Raw genomic sequence first — 9,924 nt, 5'->3', positions numbered from 1 at the left:
TGTCGGCAGTGGTGGTTCGCCAATGTCGTTGAGCTTTCAGATATGGGCGTGCCGGTGTTTTGAGCACTTTCTGGATATCGTCCCCAACCAGATTGCATCATGAGCGTAGTTTGGGGCTGGACTGTTGTCCCTCGAGACTTCTCTCTCGAAACTTCTCTATCACTTTCGAAGACGGGCTCCTAGTCCGACAACCGAGTTGCAGGCCTGCTTTGGCAGGGGTGCCTAGAGTAGTAGTGTTTGGTTAGCATGTACTCGTGTCTAGCTTGTGTTAGTTTTGGTTCAATCCTGTATTTTGCGATGTAATCTGTCTGCCTTCGGGCTTCTCCATTTCGTAATGGATTGACATTTTCAAAAAAAAAAAAAAAAAACCATGCGGGTATCCGCTAGACTCGGGTTGAGCCCTTGAATAGTATCAATTGGGGCAACTCATTTGGTTCGACCCGATAGGAGTATTCTCTTATACCAGGGTCGTCTCTCGACTTTTACGATGTGAGAGACCATTCAAGACCTGTCCTCCGATCCGACCCAAGCTTCATGTTTGGCAACACGGTATTCGTAGGGTGATCAAAACTTTGCCAAACAACATCACCACTCCCACTATCTCCTTGGAACAACACCAAATTCCCGGAATCCAAGAGTCAAGCTGAGTAAGAAACCGTGGATACATTTGTATGCCAAATAGTGCGATTTTCGGTATTATCGTAGATGACAAGGTTTCCATCCCTGTTGAGGGATAGAACCCCGAAGGTACCATTGATTGGGCTGTCCCTATTGGCCACCCAAGCAACAGTTTGTTCTAAAATCTTGTTATACCATGTTCCAACATACCTGCGACTGGAATTTCCCGGGCTGATCTTCAACCAATGGTAATAGGGATGCAAACGAGCTGAGTAGAGTTTTGTTGTGTTTGAACTAGCTCATTTACAAGTTGAAAACTTGAGCTCGAGTTCGACTTGGGTATTAACAAGCCAAACCGAGTTTTGGAGTACTAAGGTCGGCTCGTTTACTAAAAGCCCAAGTGTATGATATGAGAGTGTGATGAAGATTTTGGACAAAGAATCAATTTAGAACATATACATTAGATATTAGAGTATAGCCCAAAAGTGACAAAGAGATGATCATACAATGAATTAAAATCAATTTAGAGCATATACATTAGTTATCGGCTGAGCATTTTTACCAAATATGAGCCGCATCATCCCAAGGCCATTTTTCAACTAACCCAAAAATATTTGAACCCACATGAACAAAATATACCAACAGTTTGATTTCTACAACCAAGGTCCAAGGCTATTTATTTTGAAGTTGGAACCGTTTAACAACAGCTGGGAAATTAGTCGGCAAACAAGACTTGAAAATGTGCATGCGTGATATATTCTCCGGTCGAAGATTTTCAAACATCCATTCTTTACATTTTGCTTCCACATCCAGTCAACGATTTAAGCTTTCTCCCTTTGAACAACTTTCTCTCTTCTTCTTAAGCAAAAAGAAATTTATTAATCTTCGAAAAATGGGTTACAAAGATTAAACGGACACTGGGCATGACTGCATCACAATGGACACCGCGACAATCATATGCCATCTAGCACCCCAAAACAAAAACAAAATTCCATCTGCAAACCTTACGAGCTAGACAACTAATTAACTAATGCAACCCAAAATCATCTCGAGATCGATCTACACAAATATCACCAGCTGCAGCACCATGGCATCCCCTTAGCAGAACCACAAACAGCATCCACATTTGAGCCTAAGGCTCCAACACCCCTGTTGGCGAAACTGCCGCACCTTAATTCTTGCTTCATCTGCGAACAATGTCTCAGAAGGCCCATTTAGCAGCAGCAGCAGAAATGACAGCAGGTGTTAAGAGCACCAGTAATAGGAATCTTATATATATCCTCATATTTTTTTTTTTGAAATGGTGTGTATGATCAGTGGTGGCTCCATGAATTTGTATCGCGTGTTCAAAATTACATTGACTCTATTAACTTTATTAACAAAATAACACCTACACAAAACTCATGTATTAGTATGAATAGCACCATCAAAATTCATAAAGAATACCTGCAATTTTACAATGATCCTCAATGACTTTTCAGTTATGTATAAGACAAATGGGCGCATTCATCCACATATATCATTTTGCCAGAAAATTGTCGTGAATAAATGAAGACCTATTTAAAGATGTAGGGATTCAATTTGAAGGAATCTTGAACGTGGTTCAGGTTAGGTTCTTTCCTCCGCGGCTCCGCGCTCCTGCTGTTGGACTTGCAACAAGTCACTAGGGCTGGAGTAGCCCAGTGATCCTCTGACCATCAAGTTAGATCTCAGAGGAAGAATGTAGGTCTAGGGTCAAGGTAGAATGGCATACCTCTCCAGGTGAGTATCCCTTTGTATTTATAAATCTAGGCTTACTTGGCCTCCAAGCTAGCGCGTAGAGAGTACGCTCGGGTAACCTCCTCGAGTGACATCATATGTGACGAGTGGGGCAAAGCGGTTATGAAGCACATGGCCAGACCTGATCCCAATGATTACGCTTGTCGCACAATCCTCATGGGCCCCATCTGGTGTAACTACTTCTCTTAGGCGGCTTCGGGAACACCAAAATAGATACACTTCATGCTGTTGATAATTACCGAAGCAGGCATAGAGGTCTTATCACCGAGCGCTAAACCGAACAGTATGTCGGGACCATTAGCTTTTACCAAGTTGCCGGCCAAACCCTCACGGGGCATCAGTTAAAACCATTTGGTTAGGTTACCAAGACGGTAACCGAGGCCACCACAATAGCCCCTAAACTTTTTGGAGTGTCACTTCTCAGCTCTAGGGAGTTGACCCTTCTCATGAACCGCCATGCTTGAATCTTGTACACTTAGGTTACCGAGGCGACGAATGACTTCTGTAGTTGTCAGACTGCCAGCCCCAGCTCTTGGAGCCATGTGTCGATCATCGCCGAGGTGCCAGGAGTTGATAGCTGTCTCGGCACATGCTGTGTCAATTGATTGATACGAAACGTCCTTTCGGGGACACGTGTCAGCATGCCAATGGTTCGGTAAATCGACGCTTTAACCTCGGTGCAGAACCTCTATTGCTGACCGTTCGCTGAGGACATGTGTCAGAGATCCAACGATTCGATGCACGACACTTTGTTTCCCGCGCAGCCTTTTGAACGCTCCACTATAAAAATGGAGAGATGAAGAGACGACGGTCACTTTCTCCGCTTCTCTGTTGTCGAAACTCTGCCACTGCTGTAACTTACCTTCAACCAAGATTTCAAGCGATTTGGCAACAGATGTTAATTTACACGAAACTCAGGTATGATGATCTCCAAACATTAAACTTCATGTTTTGATCGTTTTCTTCAAGTTTTTCATTGTTTTTAGCACGCATTGCGGCTGAGCCACCGCTCACCGGCGTTTGGTTCATGGCGGCGCTAGATTCCTCCGGCGCTGTTCATGTTTTTCCAGAGGCCTATATTCATCCCGGTGCCTATCTTCATCCTGAGACCATAGGAATAGTTACATGCCCCAGGGACTCTTCCCGAGAGGGAGCGCTCTTATAAAGACCGAGACCGAGAGACTCCGAGGAGCAATGACCGATATGTCCCAAGCATTAGATCCTCCTGCTTTCCCCTAGGCATATAGCTAATAAGTTTTTGCACATTCTCTTCTTTGTTAGGTAGGAGCGAATGGTCGTTGAGCTCTCTTTGGACAGTTCCATTAGCTCAGCCTCTTCTCCTGTTGAGATTCCCGAGGGCATCCTTGAAGCGGTTCGGATTTGCGCATTCTACCGAACCCTGGTCGACCATATTGAGCCAACTGACCACTCTAGAGCTCTTTGAGAGGTTGCGACATTTGATCCTCAGGAGATGGAGGCCCCCAGCACATCGAACCAAGGACCGGGACCATTCGCGAATGCCCCCGAGGAGGTCCGGGGACGTAGGAGACCGATGAGGCCTTGTCCTTATCGGAATCAATACTTCAATGGCACCCCGGCCGTCTACGCCGAGTTCAAGAGATTTTACAGCATCCCTCCGGAAGTCGAGATCCGGCTGCTTTCGAACACCGACCCCAAGGATCTTCCTCACCAACAGGGGGGATTGATTTTTCCCTTGATGGCAATCATCGAAGGGGGAATCAAGTTCCCCCTCCACCAGTTTGTGCGACGGGTTCTCCGAACCCTAATTCTCACCTCTTCCTAGCTAACGGTGAATTCCTACCGAATCATTACCAGTATCATAAAGCTGAGGAGGCAGTACAATTTGACCTTCGGACTGGAAGAGCTTTTCGGAGTATATCTGGTAGGGATCAACGGAGATAACGCTTAAGACTACCTCTCCTGCCGGATGGGGTATGACATGTGTTTTATTGATCGTCTGCCCGACTTCATAGAGTGGATGAGTATTTATGTCTTAGTTGTTGGGATTTGTCCCACATCAGCTAATTATCTCCTCCAAAACTAGTATTTGAGCCTAGGCAGCCTCTCCACTCTTTGCCAATTGGTTTGGAGTTGGATGCTTTTACATGGTATCAGAGCTAGATTTTCGGAGGCTTTTCTCCTTTGTTTATGCCATAGTTGCATTCTGTTTCATTGTGATCCGTGTGTTATGGATCATTTGTTTACCTCTCCACGTGTGAGTCGGGGGTCGCACATGCGGGGGAGTGTTGGGATTTGTCCCACATTAGTTAATTATCTCCTCCAAAACTAGTATATGAGCCTGGGTGGCTTCTCCACTCTTAGCCAATTGGTTTGGAGTTAGATGCTTTAAAATCAGTCTCCAGGAACTTCATGTTCAGGCTCGAAGAGAGCATCGATACTGTGACCATGGTCTAGTTTGAGACCGAAACTCCTGGTCAGTAGATTTCTTTCCTTAGTTCATGTCTTGCATATTTTCTGTCTCGTCTTGTGTATACTGACTTCTCTTCCTTTTTTGGCTGTTCCTTGCAGCCGAGGGGATCGTGCAAGAGCTTCGGGAGAGAGCGGTCCAAGCTCAAATCAGTGCTGCCTACGCCATCCCTCTCACGAGTCGATATGCCCCTGATCTGCTCGGGCATGTCCCTACTTACATAAGTTATCTGAAGAATAAACCAAGGCAGCAGGGAGTTTCGAGGGCGAGCTGAGGAAGAGGAGAAGGAAGAAAAAGCGGCACACTCGAAGTAGAAGGTAGCACCTCTGAGCCTCAGGGCACTGTACGCGAGGAGATTGACCGAGAAACGCCTGAAAAAACTGGGCTAAGCGGTGAAATGGCTGGTCCGGGAACTCAGGAGGTGCTGAACCTCAGGCGCCAAAGACCAAGGGGTAGAGGCAGAGGATCTGTCTCCGGTACTCCTGGCGTGGGAAGCTTGAGGGTCGCCCCCGTTTCCCTAGAAGGGCCCCCAGGAGAAGAGGGCTTGGCATGAGGAAGGGGATAGAGCCAAGGGGAAGGAGAAGGAGATGATCCTCATTACCGAGGAAGAGGTGGAGCGTGGAGAGGAGCGGGGAGATGAGATCGGTGAGTGGGGTGATGGCAGTTGGGTCCATCCAAGGGATCTCCCCTGGGCCCCGAAGTTCTGTCATTATGCCGGTCGCTTGATCCACCTTGTAGACAGCATCTCCAACCTTGGCACGGCGTTCGGGATGCTCCGGGGCTGCATTCTCCCTTGGGATTCCAAGGCTGTCCAGAGGGAGGATGATTTGAAGGTGGCTCGAGAGACCTGCGATCTCTATTTGGTCGACTTCCAAAGATGCGACAGAGAACGGGTGCTCGCCGAGGGCAGAGCCACTAAGGCCGAGGAGGACGCTACCACCCTGAGGGTCACCCGAGCTCGAGAGTTTAAGTTCGCGAGGAATAAGGGCTACGATGAAGGTTGGGACGTGGCCGGAGTGGAATACAAGAAACAAGTTCGGGAGATCGAGGCCGAGCTGTACAGGGATCGTTTCTTGGACGAACTTTAGTACGGCCATGAGTCCTTGGTAAGCAAGCTCGATCTCCCGAAGGGCTCAGAGGTCCGAGCAATCCCTCAGGCGCCTCCCGAGGATCTTGTCTTGCCCAAGGAGGAAGATAAGGTAGTGCAAAATGCTGAGGCGGATCCCAATGCTCCTGCTCCCGAGGGCCATCCCAATGCTCCTGCTCCCAAAGGCCATATTGATCCCAATGCTCTTGCTCTAACTGACACATAAGATGATTCCTCCTTCCCTCTTTTTGGCAAAAACACTTAGAATTTCTTAGGCTTACTATTTGACTAGACGGCTCCGGACATTTAGAGCTTGTCGTTCTAGAGTTTGTAAATATTTCTTGTTGTGACAGATGCCGAACGCTTGGCCGAAGCCTGATCACTTGTAATGGTTTAAATAGGATTTAAACTTGCAATTCACTTTGTAGCTTATGTGAATGAATGTTTTCTTTTACTGAACGTTATGTTTATCTTTGAAATGCTTGTATGAATTTATGGTTGCTGTTAGGGTGTTGTTCCCCCTGCTTTGGTTAGACTTGTGGAATTGTAAAACAAGTTTAATCGAAGCATTCGCCAAACATACTCAAAGATGTTAGTTCAGAAAAAAAAAGATGGTTTGTGGGTGCCCCTTGCTTCGGGCTGGCCTGCTATGTAAACAAGGAAGGAAGGAACCAAAGCGTAGGGGTCAATTTTCGAAGCCCCTACATCTGGCAAGGTCGGGAGGGGCCAAGTGACCTAATCCAAAGCAAGTATTTAGCAATTTTAAATTTGCATGCCCCTACTTCGGGTTAGGGTGCCTCGGCTAATTGTTAGGAAATTAGTTGAGTGATGGACAAACTCATGATAAGGCGGGGCTGCTAGGGGATTTGGGTTGGAGTCCCAAAGGGGAGATGGCGTCGACCTGGACTTCAGGACACAGCGAAACCGAGCAATGGATGACTATTGGTGGGTCGGTATAAAGTGCTCGGGAAGAGGCCGAGTATCCTTAAGGCGAGCGACCGAAAGTCCAAACGACCGAAGAGTCGGGGTGACTTTGTGGGAATTTTGTCTGAGGGTATTACCCAGGAGAAGTCATAATCCCTAAAGTCAATATAAAATGGTTCAAGCGACACCAAACCGAGTGGAAAAAATAAACAACAGAAACAAAAAGCACAAGTAATGTTAAAGAAAGGGAGATCCTCATTGATACTTGAGTGGAACTGTCGTTACATAAGCAAGTTGTCCCTAAAACAAAATTACTTAGAAAATAAAAGCTTTTTTAGAAAAAGAAGTTGATGGGTCTTCGGCACCGAAGCACGGCTAGCCATAGAACTTTTTCAGGTTGTTGGCATTCCAGGTCTTAGCGATAGGAGAACCATCCAACTTCTCCAGCTTGTAATTTCCTGAACCGAGGTGCTTGAGGACTCGGTAGGGGCCCTTCCAATTGGGCATTAGCTTCCTTTTCTTGGACTTCTCCACCACTTTCTTCCAGACGAGGTCGTTAGGCTTGAATGACCTAAGGCGGACTCTACGGTTGTAGCCCTTGGCAACTTCTTGTTGGTACGACGCGAGCTTGATCCTTACATTTTCATGTTCCTCCTCGGCCAAGTCGAGGTCGAAAGCGATGTTGTCGTTATTCACTGACTCGTCAAAATTTTCACGAATTGTTGGGAGTCCGACTTGGAGGGGAATGACAGCCTCCATTCCAAATGCCAAGGAGAAGGGAGTGGGACTGGTGGATCACCGAGGTGTAGTACGGTAGCCCCAGAGCACCCTAGGTAGCTCCTCGGCCCATATGCCCCGGCGTGACTCGAATTGGCGCTTTAGCCCAGATGACATTGCTTTGTTTGCAGCCTCGGCCTGCCCGTTGCCATGGGGGTAAGCTGGAGTGGATGTGTCCCATTTGATGCTGTATTCGTCCAATAGGGACCGGTATTTCTGCCTAGTAAACTGCCGCCCGTTGTCTATGATGATGGCAACGGGTACGCCAAAGCGAGAGATGATATTTCGCCAAACGAAACAAATGTCGTCTGTTTCTTCAATAGTGACCAAGGGCTCGGCTTTGATTGTAGAGACCCGTAATTTAAAATTTCTTTAATTGCTAGTCTTAATGTGGAGTTATGGATTTTAATATAAAAAGAATGACGTGGATATTAGTTTTGTGGTCAATGTGGAGTGACTTGGTTGTTAGGGGCTATTGATGTTGTGTTTGGAAGGTTAAGGGGTGTGAGTGCAATAAGTGAGATATATGTGTATATGTACGTGTGTGAAGAGATCACCACACAACATTACTCCCTCATTCTCTCTCATCTCTCACACCCCTCTTTACTCTCTTGGCTCTCTCCCTCTCTCTCAAGCCCCTACACCTCGAACCCACATGGATCTTCCAAAAATTCCTTGTACCCGCATATCCTAGACCTTGGGCCTTGCTCGCTCAAGCTCGGAGAGGAGTGTTCTTGGTTAAAATCAAGTTTGAAGTTCTAGGGTTTGCTTGAAGCTTGGATCCTTGCTCTCAAGGCTTGAGGTAGAGATTTCTCACTTCGATTAAATGTTTATGTGTTAATTTGGTGTTTGAATCGTGCCTTAGATCGTTGGTTTCGTTGTTGAAATTGTTCTTGTGAAATCTGAAAATCGTGCTCTGAAAACCCAGGTCCTACGAGTAGGAGTTTTGGCCCTATCGGTAGAAACATTGTCCAGTAGTGTCTTTTGGTGAAATTCTGGTCTTCTACCGGTAGGAGAATGTGTCCTACGGTAGGAAATGAAAAATCTGCATTTTTGGCAAAATTTCGAACGGGCATAACTTTTTCATCCGAACTTTGTTTTGGGCAAATTTTATATCAAAATTCATGTACTAAAAATCTACTTTCTAATGGTGGTGGTCTCATAGCCTAATTCTAAGCCAATAAGGTTTGGTAGCCAAAATAAGGTAGATATGTTCGTATACGTTGGGTAATCCTTTTCCTTAGAATCGTGGGGTGAGACACAGATGTTTTTAGGTTCATCTGAGTACTTAATTGAACGTTTTGATGAGGCTAATGGTATATTTAGAGCTTTGTAGTGGTCGTTGGGTTCCGTACGAGTCTTTTGACACCGAAACGAGGGTTTAAAGAATGTAAGGAATATAGGTGGACGAAGGTTGTATGTGTTGACATGCAATGTTAAAAACGAACATGTAGAACAGTTCTTTGAGTAAAACAACGCTTGGCGTGGATACATGAGACATTTCCTTATGTTTGATATGTGGTACATCTCTTGCGTAACTTGTACGATTTTATGAGTTGCAAGGTAGAAATCTATGAATCGTGGTGAGAGAATATCCCTTGATATGTGAGTGCTTGTATAGTGATGAGAAACTAATAACGTAATGATAGTGAGTTGATTGAGATGAAATTATCCGTACTACTTCTATGTGAATAAGTCTTCATTGTGAATTCACTATATGTGATTGAGATGAATGGCTAAGTTGTGAAGTGTATCGGAGGATGTGGCATGGTGATCTATGATGATTGACTTGAATTAGCTCCATCGGTGAGGGAGGTACTAGTCGGGATTATCGGGATCCCTTAAATGGCTTGGCATGAGCGTTTGCTCATGACACAGAATGACAAGGATATTGTGACAAGATGTGAATGAAAAGGGGCTATCATTATGAATGTGTGAGTGGTATGAAAGACATTGGCATTGCGATTCTTTGATTATGATAGTTTCATAAGTCAAGATATTGGATTGGTGATTCGAAATAAGATGAAGGGCAGTGGCAGTCATGAGAAAACCGTGTCGATAGTAAGTCCTCGTAGTTGAACTAGAGTCTTGGTGTGTAGACACGGTACTTCATTTATGTCGTCGACGTTGGGACAATCACTAGTCACATTTTGTTTCTCCTTTGAGGTACCGTACCTTGTTTCTGTTATTCATTCTACCTATCATCCCCTTTGCATATAATGGTTGTGTAGATTTCTCTACTGGGCTAGTGTAGCTCAACCTGTCATTTTTCAGGTGTAATCTCGAAGCA

This window comes from Rhododendron vialii, chromosome 11a (assembly GCF_030253575.1).
Source record: "Rhododendron vialii isolate Sample 1 chromosome 11a, ASM3025357v1".
NCBI lineage: Eukaryota > Viridiplantae > Streptophyta > Magnoliopsida > Ericales > Ericaceae > Rhododendron > Rhododendron vialii.
Note: the sequence above shows the minus strand (reverse complement) of the source record.